The sequence below is a fragment of the Ursus americanus genome, chromosome 12 (assembly GCF_024610735.1).
Source record: "Ursus americanus isolate L20-20 chromosome 12, mUrsAme1.1.p, whole genome shotgun sequence".
Taxonomy (NCBI): Eukaryota; Metazoa; Chordata; class Mammalia; order Carnivora; family Ursidae; genus Ursus; species Ursus americanus.
In genome coordinates, this window is record NC_142138.1 from 53,517,124 (window position 1) to 53,531,951 (window position 14,828).

Here is a 14,828-nt window from a genome sequence, read left to right on the forward strand (position 1 = left end):
TGTCCCAAAGCTTGGGTGCAAAAGAAATATCCCCTGCAGAAAGAGAGTGTCGCTTAGATTTATAAGAGAAATAATCAAATTTAGCGAGCAGGGGAGCACTACAACTGGAGGCAGGGGCGGGGGGCGGGGGGGCAATCTTTCCACAGATCTGTGTAGAGCTGGTTTCTCAGGAGGAACAGCTCGGAAACATCGATGATAGTGTATTTTAGAATACTAAAACATTCTATTTTAATGAGATACACAGGTAGAGTCCAAGTGAAATATTCTTCAGATAAGGTGTGATGATCATATGACTTCTAATGATGAATCCCAAGGTTTCCCATCAAGGCATAATCCCTCTGCATTCCTAGACATGTTCAAGTGGCATTAGGTAAAAACCTCAGAGAGTGTATGAATCTGCCTTTCTTCTTTTCCCCAAACTGTATCGGCTCTTCATTGAACCTCTGATATTCATGTATTTGGACCTATTCTCGTAAAATCTGCAAAAAAGTGGTACATTTTTATATCTCTCTATTGTCTCTCTCTCTCTCTCTCTGCCTATTTATCTAATTTATCTCTTTATATACACATCATATACTCTAAAATACTATTTTCACTATTTATCTTAGAATTTTAACTATGTCAATAAATATAGCTCCACTTCTTTAATGACTAGATACAATACTGTAGTATAAACATGATGTCATTTATTCAAACTTCCATCTTGAAGGGTAAAAAAAATTCCACTTTTTTTTTCTTTTAGAAAAAAGAAGAAGCAATAAGACATTTTCAAATGAATAACTTTATGTTATTTAGTGGCATAGGCTTGTCACTAAAAGACAATGAGATGATTCATAAGAATCCCAATAGACCCAACAAAAGGATACAAAGTTTCTTGAATGAAATGAAAAGAACAAGAAGTGTATTTATTCACTTAGCTGTATAAGGCAGAAAAAATAGGGCATGCTTCAACTGGAGAAACAGACTCGCTCGCATTTCCCACATTTTCTCATTACAATACCTGAAAAAACTAACCGGGTAAATACATGTGAGCCACCCGGATAATTAGACACACACCACTAAGCTTAGCCTTCCCTGATGCTATCCATAAAGATTATATGGTTTTATGCAAGGAGGTCTGTTTTGTTTTTGTTTTGGTTTTTTGCGTAGCATTCCATCATTTTTTCTTTCCCCTGATATCTGCTTTTAGTCAATTTAGCCAATAGGATCTAGGATCATTGAGCAATCTCACCTCAGATACAAACCCAGGCGACTGTGCTGTGCATATATATGTAAGTCATACCATATGTAAGTGATACCCATAAAGGGCAGTTGCAATGCAAATAGGGCCCTTTTAATTGTGTCATAGAATATCCTAGGCTATCATTTAAGGAAAATTGCCAAAACGTAGCTCAGAGATAATGATGTTTTGTTCATGGCACAGGAAAGGAGACTTTTCAGAGACGGTGACATAAATACCTCATGCTCTCAGATTAAAAGATTTTCCAGAAATTATCCACAGGGCTATACAACTATTGATAGCATTAAGTGTAAGGGGTAGGGATTTATTTTTCTGGAGTAAGAAACTCCTCTTTACTATATTAAAAGTAATTTATATTAGACTTTATTTTTTAGGTTCACAACAAAACTGAGCAGAAGACAGTAGATACATTCTCAAATACCCCTTGCTCCCACACATACATCTTGACTCTATTTTAAAAGCTACTTTTCCACCAGGGATGTACTGTATGGTGACTAACATCATACAATAAAAAAAAAACATTAAAATAAAAAAAAAGTTACTTTTCTAGTCTCATTCTGACTCAATTTTTTCTGTGTCCCTTCTTGCAGACTAGCTGCAAGTAATTGCTGCTAAATGAGTCCAACACATTCCTGGTTGGACACTGCATTTGTATAATAGATGAACAGGCCAATTTTTTTTTCTGTTGTATCACTTAGCAAAGCCACATTTAACACTTATCTGAGATGCAGATCTGCAGATAGTTCTAAAAAATGAAATTACTGGGTCAAAATTTTGATATATCTGACTTACATTTTGATAGATACTGACAAAATGTTTTCCCAAAAGGCTCTAACCAATTATATTTTTGCTCTGAGTCTAAGGGAGTGCCCATTAATCCATGTTCTTAAATACCTTTGAAGTTATCAACAATTGATTCTAGCCATTTTTGCTAGGTTGACTGGCAAATATTGTATACTATTGCTGTTAATTTGAATTTCCTTGAATAGATTTAAGACTGAAACTCCATGTTTACTGGGCATTTGTGTGTCTTTTGTAAATTGACTGTTTATATCTCTTCTCATTTTAAAAGGAGGTTGTTAGTCTTCTCTCTGAATTAAGGGAGGCTAGAGCTATCAAACCTGGGAATGCCTACCTTCTGTATAAGATACCTACTTTGATTCTTTTGATGACAATAAAGTGGTAATTAAAGGATTTAATGAGACATAGGCTGTTCAGATTATCTTCATTTATCCTGTTTTAATTATAATGCTAAGAACTAGCCAAATATAACTTTTATTTTCTCACTCCTTTCCTGGAGATGGAATTCTTTGGGAATTTTCTAAGGTTCCCCCAAACTGGTGTTATTGTCATTTGATGATTGCTTAGCAAATGCTGTGATGTGGGAGGAAGTGGGATGTATTAACTCTATTTTTGTGATTGTTAAAGGTGAAATGGGAAGTTCATGTGATCCTTTATTTTCAAATAAAAATACTATTTATGTTATTATGTTTTGTTATTATGTTTATAATGTTCCCTGAAACAGTTTATCCCTATTATATTATAGATTTGTACAAAGGAACATGCATGGTTTCCTATCAAAGAAGGCTTTCTTTACCAGGGAATCTGTAGGCATTTAAAGTTTTCTACCCTCAGGTTATGCAGTCTGCCTTCTCTGGCCATGTATTGACCCTGGGATAACTAGTTAAATATGAACAGATAATAATCACTTTCTACTAATCATTTCAGCTTCCCATGAGAGTCACGACGTGGGTTTTTCGGTCCTCAATCCCATGAAAGAGATTTTTCCAAGAATTTCTCGTTTGATCTATCATCGGTCTATCCATCCATTCATTTTCTTTTCTTTTTCTTTCTTTCTTTCTTTTTTTTTTTTTAAGATTTTATTTATTTATGTGACAGAGAGACAGCCAGCGAGAGAGGGAACACAGCAGGGAGTGGGAGAGGAAGAAGCAGTCTCCCAGCGGAGGAGCCTGATGTGGGGCTTGATCTGAAACGCCGGGATCACGCCCTGAGCCGAAGGCAGACGCTTAACGACTGCGCTACCCAGGCGCCCCAACTTTTTCTTTCTCTCTTTTTTTTTAATATACCAGGCTATGGTTTACAGATGTTTTCTTCTCATATCTTCCTGGCTTTAATTTTTATTTTATTTTAACTACGAACTTGTATGCATTGATGCACAGAGTATTTAAATGAGTTACCTTTTGCTGCATTAATAACAGACCAGATTTAGTTATCATGGTCTAAGCTCTTTGATTGGAATTAATCAATTTGTTTGGAAACATTGTTGCATCAATGTAGTTTTGTTTATGGGGCGCCTGGGTGGCTCAGTTGGTTAAGCGTCTGTGCTTCTGCTGCTCCTCCTGAGTGAGCATGCTCTCTCTCTCTCAAATAAATAAATAAAATCTTAAAAAACAAAAAAACTGTAGTTTTGTTTAAATAGAATTCATGGAAAGACATTCTGAACAGGCAGCTAGACTAAGAAGTAGGTCATATACTAATGTTGATTTTATTCCTGATTATTGAAATAAAGTTATTCAAAAATTTTTTAAAAATTATTCAAATGTAAAATAAAGGGGCTCCTTACTTTGAGCATAGTTATGTATCTGCTTTCAAAACATTGTTTTCTCTTGAGCAGGTTATATAATGCTACCTAATTGTTCTTAATTTATTAGTAAAAGTATTTGCTTCAGGGTCTTCCTTCTGACATTGAGTTTTGCATTTTTTTTAAGAAGTATGTATTAGACCAATTTGCAGTTTTTTAGAAAGAGCAATTTTTGGACTAAAAGACATCATTTATTGAGCATTTACTATATGTCAGTCACTACACTTAGTGCTCCCATACGTGATAATACCGAAACCTTGAAGAAATTCCATGGGCTACCTACCATTATTTCTATCCTGCAGATGAAGAAGCTGGGTTTGAAGGGAGTAAAAATACCTTTTCAGGGTCTCACAGCTAGTAAACGATGGGTTTGTCTGATTTCAAATATGAGGCTCTCAACCACTGTGCTCTATGCCTTTCCCGGCTTAGCAGACCTATGTGGTGGAGATATGTCTACTACAAAAAAGAACCTCCTAGATTCAAGTGGTTCACATTTTCTTCATTTTCCAAACCGAGCAGATTGTTTCTGTAGTCCATGTTAGTTTCTTTTTCAATGGAATAAAATAATATTTGCTCTGCAACGATCTCCATTACCGATACAACTTTTTGCTAACCAGGATATTATCCATATATAAATGTTAAAAATAAATTACTTAAAAAATAAGTCTTTTTCTTTAGTTGTTATTATATTATATAAGGCATAAATCCTATAAACATTTATAATGCAATACATAATATATATCATATATAAACATACATAACATACAATCTGTCCCTATGTCAAATATGCCTATTAATTATATTTTAACAAAAAGTATATAATTCTTCACTATGTATATTTTAACAGTACTAAGATAAAAAATTTCAAAAACTAAGTTCTTACTAAATTATATATTTTTTATATTGGAGAAAACCTATCATTTTCTGTTTCCTGTGAAGATTTTTTTGTTATCTTTTATGTGACTCATGACTAGACATTGGTACTCTATCTCAGAGTGGAACAAAGAATTATTTCTTTGACAATTGAATGGCTTAGAAAGTAGCAGGGGTTTTGAACCCAAAAATAGATCACCAACCTCCAGAGCAAGGAGACAATAGTGACTTCTTGCTAATGTTGAGCCTGTTCATAGGGCAGACTTTTCAAATATCAGCAATAAATGATACCTGGTAAAGGAAAGAACATAGAGATAAAGGCAGAAAAAAATACTTTTCACAAAAATGAAATAATGAGCAAATTTCTCTCTGGGATATGGTTTTATATGTTGTGAAGATTTTTTAAGTCTTCTGATGTAGCATTGTATTGTTTCCGAGATTTATATTCTGTATAATTTATAAGCACTGTAAAAATATATTGACTATTACATGACAATATAAAGTGTTTTAGTGGTGTATTACAGAATTTGATTTTTTATTTATTTACTTTTTTTGTTTTTGTCTTTTTGGGGGGTGAATTCTAGGCTTTCAGAAAATTCATTTCTGAGACATCTGTGGTCACTTGCACATCAGTTTCTACCATTTATATTTCAGCCAATTCCTCTCTTAATAAAAAATAAATCGCGGAACTTATTCATTGTATTATATTGTTCCAGTTTATGTGATTGAAAAAAAAACTATTAAAGTAAGGCAGAGCATCTTGGTGGTCTTTGGCTTATTCTAAAACCTTTGTGATAAGTAGGCAAACAAATGCATTTTAAGTTCTTTTACCAACTGAAAGCAGATAATGTTTTGTTCTGTTCAATTTTCCAAGACATTTACCTATTTGGGGACTTCTAAGCACCTTCATCTATTTTCTTAACGCTGTGATTTTTCAACGTTTTAGGTTTTACAGCATTCATTTTTTACTTAATCATTTTTACTGTGACTTAATTTGCATACAATAGGTTGCATCCACTAACATTAACCATTTAATGACTTTTGAGAGTAGTATACACCTGAGAGAGCATTTCTTCAATTAAGAGAGAGAACACTGCCATCACCTTCAAAATATTTCTCAAGCCCCATTGCATCTATCCCTTTCTCTGCTCCTGGGTCCAGACAACTACTGATTTGCTTTCTGCAACTGTAGATTGTATTGTATTTCCTATACTTTTCTAAAATGAAATCATGTTATATGTATTTTTTCATGCCTGCCTGAGTTCCTTCAATCAGCATTAAGATTTATCCATGCTGTATGAATACACGCAGATATAAATAATCTGTTCTTTCGGTATTACAAATATTCCATTCAATGTTATAAACATTTCTTTGCAAGTGGACACATATTTTCATTTCTTTTAGATAAACACTTGGAGTGGAATGGTTGGGTATAAGAGGTGTATGTCAAGCTTTTCAAGAAATTGCCAAATAGTTTCCCCAGTCATATCATTATTAATTCCTACCAGTAGTGGGATATATTAAGTGAAATATTAAAAAGCAGTTCCATTTACTCCATATCCTCACCAACACTTGTTATTGTCAGTCTTTTTTCTTTAATTTCAGAGATTCTAATATAATAGTGTATGTTAGCCTATAATAGATAGGCTACATGTACATAGCCAGTAAACACTAATCCATAGGGGTGTGTATGTGTGTGCATTTGGGAAGGGGGATAGATAAAACCACCAAATTTGAAATTCAATGTCTTTCATGAGTCATTACATTGTTACTGGACAATTGTTTATCTTTTTCTCTGGGTGTGTGAAATGATCTTATAAATCTGTATCCCATTTTTCACCATTTTTTAAAATTAGTGTTGAACATAAGAGTTCTTTATAGATTCTGGGTATGAGTCCTTTCCAGATAAAAATTGGAGGAATATTTCTCCCATCTAGTGGCTTGCATTTTAATTTTCTTAATAATGCCTCTAAAGGAAAAGTTTTTAATATTAATAAAGTCAAATTTATTAGTATTTTATGGTCTGTATTTTCTGTCTTATCTAAGAAAACATTGCTTACGTTAAGTTGTTGTGTTTTTTTTTAAAGATTTGATTTATTTATTTGACACAGAGAGAGCCCAAGCAGGGGGAGCAGCAGGCAGAAGGAGAAGCAGGATCCCTGCTGAGCAAGGAGCCTGATGCGGATTGATCTCAGGACCATGGGATCATGACCTGAGCCGAAAGCAGATGCTTAACCAACTGAGCCACCCAGGCACCCTGCCTACCTTATGTTAAGCAAAAGTATTTCTATGTTTTATTATAGAAATAAAACACTTTCAACTATTGCATTTAGACTTATAATTCTTTTTGAACTATTTTGTTATTATTATGTTCAATTAGCCAGCATATAGTACATCATTAGTTTTTGATGTAGTATTCAACGGTTCATTAGCTGCATATAACACCCAGTGCTCATCACCACACGTGCCCTCCTTAATAACCATCACTCAGTTATCCCATCCCTTTACCCCCCCTCCCTTCTGTAACCCTCAGTTTGGTTTCCAGAGTCCAGAGTCTCTCATGGTTAGTCTCCCTCTCTGATTTCTTCCCATTCAGTTACCCTCCCTTCCCCTGTGGTCCTCCGTGCTATTCCTTACGTTCCACATATGAGTGAAACCATATGATAATTGTCTTTCTCTGCTTGACAATAACAAAAGATACCTTGTTGCTTTCATTAACATGGAATTCCAAGAGTTTTAGAAGGTCTGTGCCAGAAATGGGGATGAAGATCAAATATATATTTCTTATTATAAATTACAATAGCACAAATATTTACTCTATTTTTCCTCCAGTACTTTTGTACTTTCTTTTTCCCCTACTTGTAAATCTATAGCTCACATGAAATTAATTTTGATGTAAGTTAAAGGCTTAGTTTTTTTCTTAGAAAGATTAACTAGTTGTAAACACATGATTAATTTAATAATCTATCTTTAGTCTGCACCTGAAAAAATTCCTTTGTCATATAAATTAATATTATATATACTTGAATCTGTTTCTATACTTTGTTCAGTTCCTGTGTCAATAGTATACTCTTCTTTAATTTATGGTTTCATAATCTTAAAAAACAAAATTCAACTGAATAAATTTTAAAGATCTCATTGGCTTTATTCAATAATTTATGAATCAGGCAGCATTCCCATCTAGCAAAAAGAAATGAGCTATGAGGAGCTGTACAAAAGGAAAGATAAATCAAATACCTTTGGTTAGTCACTGTTTTCAAAATTTATTTTTCAAAATAAAATGCTGAGCACATTAAAAATGCTAAGGGAAAAAAAATCATGTTACCTCTTGATTTTACCTGTCTCTCGTTCCAACTATGGCTGTGATGACCCCATAGTGTGAGCTTTAGCCAAATCCTAATATCTGTGGTTGGACAGCACATTGTTTAATGATGGTGAACCTACCCCCTCCCCTAGGGTTTGCCCATTGGTAAAGCTAAAGCCAATATGCAAAGAACTAAATGCTCTTGAGGCAAACCCCTGACCAGAAAGATCTGGGAACTACTGGATACATTCTATTCTCCTTCTTAATATTATTGAAGATGCCTGCAATTCAATTTATGATATTTTAGGGTGATGATCCCATAGGAGGGAACAGTCAGTTATAGAGTCCTCCAATCACATAATGCATCCCTCCCTCATCTACTATCTCACTCCCCTTGACCTTCACTTCTTTTTCCTTGGGAGGGACTCCCTAGTAAAATAGATACAAAAGCCACATGACTGAGGCTCCATTTTATGAAGGACTCAGACTGTTAACGTTAAAAAAGATTTTGTTTGTTTTAGAAGCATGGTTAAATATTTTTCCAGGGTGTATCCTCTATTGTTCCATATTACATAAATATGACTTCATGTTATAATTAGAAGTTAATGAAAAATAACATAAAATTGTATTTTTTAAGTCATTCTTTTCGTAGAAAGAGGAAAAAGAACTCGCTTTCATGAATTATAGAGCTTGGCTATCACCATTTAAGTTTTAAAATTTTAATAATAAGACAGTGAAACATGTAATGTGTAAAAATGTATGAATCTACAGGTGACTGAGAGGCATAGAAAAATTGAGCTATTTTACAATCAAGCAGCAGCAGGCGTATTCAAGGAACAGAACATGAAAAATAAATTCTCTGGGTTGCTTTTTCAGTTTTTGCTGTTTTATTAATAATTTTGTAAGGTTAATTTTGAATCAAAGTTTTTATATCATTTTAAAGCAAGATATAACTGTAGAAGATGGAAGACAAAGGAAAAATGACTGTAAACAACAGAGTAAAATTTTTTGTGATCAGTTTGTACTGTTTTACCAAATTTTTACTAAAGACCACTTAAATTGTATCTCAAAGAAAGCAGTTGAAATATATCCATTGTTAATGGGAAGTTTAGGATAATAGGGTAGATTTAAACATTTAAAACTTTTGTATATCGTTCTTAAGTTATGTCCCATAAATGATGTTATTAAAATATTATTTATTTATAATGAAATTAATTTCTGTATGTCAAAAATCTCAATTTCAAAGCCTACTTTCTCTTTATAAGACAAAGAGTTGGTCGTTAAGGAGAATTTCTCTAATCTTGTTTTCCGGTTTGCTTTATAGTGTAATGATTAGTGTTGTAACAAAGATTATGGCTATGAACGTAAGAACACACATTATGCTTATGTTCCATAAAATGAAACTTCACTATATATTACAATCAGAATAACTTAAGTTCATGTGTATCAGAATATTCAGTTTCTTAAGGAAAATAAGCAGAGAATTTATTTATTCAAAACATTGCTGCCAGACCACCAGCCTTTGTGGAGTCAATATTGTCTTTGCTTGGGACAGCCCTGTTTCATGCTTGTTCTAACATAACTATTAATAACTTCCTCTTATATTCCCAAATTATTCCAGTTTGGATGGTAAATTATGTGATCAGACTAGATACTGGTGACCTACATGCTGGGAAACAACTCAATCTATAAACAAGAAGCGCATCTGGTAGTTATAAATGCTGTGTATTGTATGGGATAACTACATTAGATTCGTGGGATTGGGCCAGTACGGATCCCAAGGAAGAAAGGACAGCTAAGCTCTTAGCTGGAGCTAGTCTTACGAAGACCAGGAGAAAGAATTCAAGAAAGAAAGAAAAGCTAGCTGAACTACTTTAAGGTAGAAGCAAGAAAATGGAAAGAAAACCAGAATGGTGGCAGAGGGCAAAGATATAATGGTAGATGAGCTAAAATAATTCAGAGGTGAGCAGGGACCAGATACCCTGGCCTTTTGTAAGCCCCAGTAAAGAATGTTGATTTTATTCTAAATGTGGTAAGGATCTATTGGAGAGTTTTAAGTCAAGAAATGATGCAATCTAATTTATGTTTTAAGAAAACACTCTGCTTAGTGGAGATTGGATTATGGGGCAAGAGAGAGCAATTGGAAATAAAAGATGATGATTTGGGCTAGCATGCATGTAGTGGCTGGGAAAGTAGATGGGTTCAGGAATTTTGACACTTGACACAGACTTGCTGATTGGTAGTGGGAAGAGCTGTGAGAGAGAGAGTTGACTCATAGAGTTTTGGCTTGAGGAATTTGGAGCATGGAGAGAACATTTATTTAAAGCTTGAAAAAAAAGAAAGAAAAGAATATCTATGAAATGTGAAAATTACATTAAATTCAAATATGTGTCCATTAATAAAGTTTCATTGGAACATAACCACACTCACTTGATTATATATTATCTGTGACTCTTCAATCTATAATGGCAAAGAGTAGTTGAAACAGAAACCATGTAGTTCACAAAGTCTAAAATATTTACATACTGTCTCTTTACAGAAAAGTTTCATAATTCCTGATAGAGACAATAGTTTGGAACACTGGGAAGAGAGGAGAGAGTTGGTTTTGGAAAGGATTTGGGAGAATAATTTTTTTTTTCCTAACGAAAGATACTTGAACATTTTAAAATGCTAGAAAAGAGTTAATAGACAGGAACAGAAAAGAAGTAGTTGGAAAAAAAGGAACTTCTTGTTTGATAAATATTGGATGTGAATGTGGGGGAAGTTATGTCCACTTTAATTTTTTGGACACCTTTTTCAATAAAACAAAAACCTGAAAATGTACTAATAAAGTCATAATCTCATTCAAAGAATAAAATTCTGTGATCATATGGAATATCCAGAGTTGGAAAGTTAGGATATATTCAAAAATTTCTAATTTGTTCTAGCATAAATATTTTGGAAACAGAATATTTATAAGCCTGATCTTTTTCATTGAATTTTTATATTAGTAACACAACACTGGCAAATATTTTAGGTGGTGTTTAAAACTTTGTAATGATAAAAATGTTTTCCATGTTTTCTCAGTTCACTGATTTAGTTTCTGCTATATTTCCTATGTAGGACTTATCACTGAAAACTACATCAAATTGTTTTATAATAAATTTTTTGTGTGTGTAAAGACATACTGTATTTGGGTTTCTAACTCACTTCCCACTCATTTTACAACATTTTTTAGTGAAAAAAAATCAATTAAAATGAATTTTTAAAAATGACATCTCCCTGAACATCTGGTAATGCAGTGTAATAAAATTTTATATACCTTTTAGAAATTGTTTTAGGGGTTAATAAAAAATATCTAGCTAATTCAACATCTGCTACTTGAAATTGTAACATTGAAAATCGTTAGTAATTTTCTGTAAATAATGATACAGTAAAGTGTTAACCATTGTATAAGTATTTTGATTTTAATAATTGATAGGCTACTTACAAATCTTATATTTGGATAGTTACCTTGTTATCCATCAGGCAGTTTTCTGGGCACAGATGTTCTTTTTTTTGTTTCCTTAGCTAAAGCCTTGGAAATGAATGTGCTCAATATTTAATTTTTTTTTGAGGAAGTAATTTTATTGTATTATTTTATATTATTTTAATATTTTATTTTATTTTATATATTTCATCATGGTAAATGTACCCTTTAATCCCCATCCCCAATTTCTCCCATCTTCCCACCCAACTACTGTCTGGTAGCTGTGAGTTTGTTCTCTATAGTTAAGAGTCTGTTTCTTGGTTTGTCTCTATCTCTTTTTTCCTTTGCTCATTTGTTTTGTTTCTTAGATTCCATATATGTGTGAAATCATAGAGTATTTGTCCTTCTCTGAACTGACTTATTTTACTTAGCATTATACCCTGTAGATCCATAAATTCGTTGCAAATGGCAAGATTCCATTCTTTTTTATGGATGAATAACATTCCATTACACACCCACACGCACGCACACACACACACACCCCACATCCTTATTCATTCATCTGTGGATGGATACTTGGGTTGTTTCCATAGTTGGGATATTTTTTAAAATGCTTCTATAAACATAGGGGCACATGTATCCCTTTGAATCAGTGTTTTTGTATTTTAGGGGTAAATAATTAGTAGCATGATTACTGGATCATACAGTAGTTCTATTTTTAACTTTTTGAGGAAAATCTATTCTGGTTTCCATAGTGGCTGTACCAGTTTGCATTCTCACCTACAGTGCGTGAGGGTTTTTTTCCCCCACATCCTTGCAAACACTTGTTTCTTCTTTTGTTGATTTTAGTTGTTCTGACAAGGTGCAATGTGGTATCTCATTGTAGTTTTGATTTGCCTTTCCCTGATGATGAATGATGTTGAGCATCTTTTCACGTGTCTGATGGCCATCTGTGTCTTCCTTGGAGAAATGTCTATTCATCTCTTCTGCCCATTTTTTAATTGGATTATTTGTTTTTTGGATATTGAGCATTATCAGTTCTTTATATATTTTGAGTACTAACCCTTTATCAGATGTGTCATTTACAGACACATTCCTTTGCTGTGCAGAAGCTTTTTATTTTGATGTAGTCCCAATGGTTTATTTTTGGTTTTGTTTCCTTTGCCTCAAAAGACATATCTAGAAAAATGTTTCTATGGTGGATGTCAGAAAGATTACTCTGTGTTCTCTTCAAGGATTTTTATGGTTTCAGGTTTCACATTAAGGTCTTGAAGCTATTTTGAGTTTAATTTTGTGTATGGCGTAAGAAAGTGACCCATTTTCATTCTTTTGCAGGTGGCTGTCCAGTTTTCCCAGCACCATTTACTGAAGAGACTTTTCCCATTGTATATTCATTCCTCCTTTGTTGAAGATTAATTGACTATATAATTGTGAGTTTATTTCTGCATTTTCTGTTCTAGTCCATTGATCTAGGTGTCTATTTTTATGCCAATACCATACTGTTTTAATTACTACTGCTTTGTAATTTCACTTGAAATCTGGAATTGTGATACCTCATTTTGTTTTTCAAGATTGCTTTGACTATTTGACATCTTTGTGGTTCTGTACAAATTTTAGAATTGTTTGTTCTAGTTCTATAAAAATTGCATTGATATTTTAATAGGGATGCCATTAAATGTGTAGACTGCTTTGGGTAGTATAGATATTTTAACAGTATTTGTTCTTCCAACCCATGAGCACGAAATGTCTTTCCATTCCTTGCATTGTCTTAAATTTCTTTTATCAATGTTTTATAGTTTTCAGAGTACAGGTCTTACACCTCTTTGGTAAAGTTTATTCCTAGATATTTTATTGCTTTTGGTCAATTGTCAATGAGATTGTTTTCTTAATTTCACTTTCTGCTTCTTCATTGTTAGTGTGTAAGAATGCAACAGATTTCTGTACATTGATTTTTTTTTTTTTTTTGTACATTGATTTTTTGTCCTGTGACTTTACTGAATTCATTTACCAGTTCTAGTAGTTTTCTGGTGAAGTGTTTAGGGTTTTTAACTGTTTCTTGAACAGGTATATTTTCATTGCTATTGAATGTCATCTGATTCAGTTATTTTAAAGATGGCTAGCATAGGAGTTATCATAAAAATGCCACCTGATATATGCAGGTTTACAATAAAAATAGTTTCTTATTTTTATTTTTAATTTTTTTGGCTTTTGAGAGAAAAAAGTTTCCAAAATGAATTTATGTCCTGAAAAGGGTTTTTAATCAGATTTATAAGGAATAATTTTTGTCATAAACTTTTAGAAGAAATAGAGATAAAAATTTAACTGGAGTTATGAAAAGAGCTCTTGAACAATGATAATGTAAAGTTAATGTCTCTGTTACATGAACTAGAAATAATGTTTTACCCTATTTTATATAGTAAATTGTGTTAGTTTGATTTCAATGAGGAGCAGAAGCCAAAACAGAATTACACCTGCAAAAGGTACACTTAGAGGGGATATCTGTGGGGGATAAAATGAGTTGGAGCAGAATCTGTGGAATGAGAATTCGGACCATGATTCAGGTCTGATACCAGGGGAAGAGGAGACAGAAGGAGGATTAAGAAGAGTACTGAACTGCAGTGTGGTTCTGGATTCGTTTTCCAGGACTGCCATAACACAATACCACAGGCAGAGTGGCTTAAACAAAGAAAACTCTTTCTTAACAGCTCTGGAGGCTAGAAATCTAAGATCAAGGTGTCAGCAGAGTTGGTTTCTTCTAGGGCTTCTTTCCTTGGCTTGCAGATGACAGTCTTTTATTTTATTATTTTTTTATTTTATTTTATTTTTTTACTGGGGGAGGGCTGTGGAGGAAAGGCAAAGGGGAGAGAGAGAGAGAGAGAGAGAGAGAGAGAGAGAGAGAGAATTTTAAGCAGGTTCCACAACCAGCATGAAGCCCAACTTGGAGCTTAATCTCATGACTCTGAGATCATGACCTGAGCCAAAATCAAGGATCAGACGCTTAACCGACTGAGCCACCCAGGGGCTCTGATGGCAGTCTTTTTCCTGTGTCTTCACATCTGTGTCTTAACTACCTCTTCTTATAAGGACTCCAATGATATTGGATTAGGACTCCACATGACCTAATTTTACCTTAATTATCACTTTCAATGCCATATGTCCGAATACGGTCACATTCTGAGGTCCTGGAGGTTAGGAATTCAACATATGAATACTGATGGTTCACAATTTAGTCCATAACAAGTTCCCAGCAAAGTTCAGCCGGACCAATGAGGAGCCAAAGTAGTTGAGCAGTTCCCTGTTTGACAGGAATGGATCAGTGGTAATACCCCTGTCCTATTCAGTCATTGCCTGGGAGCAGTCC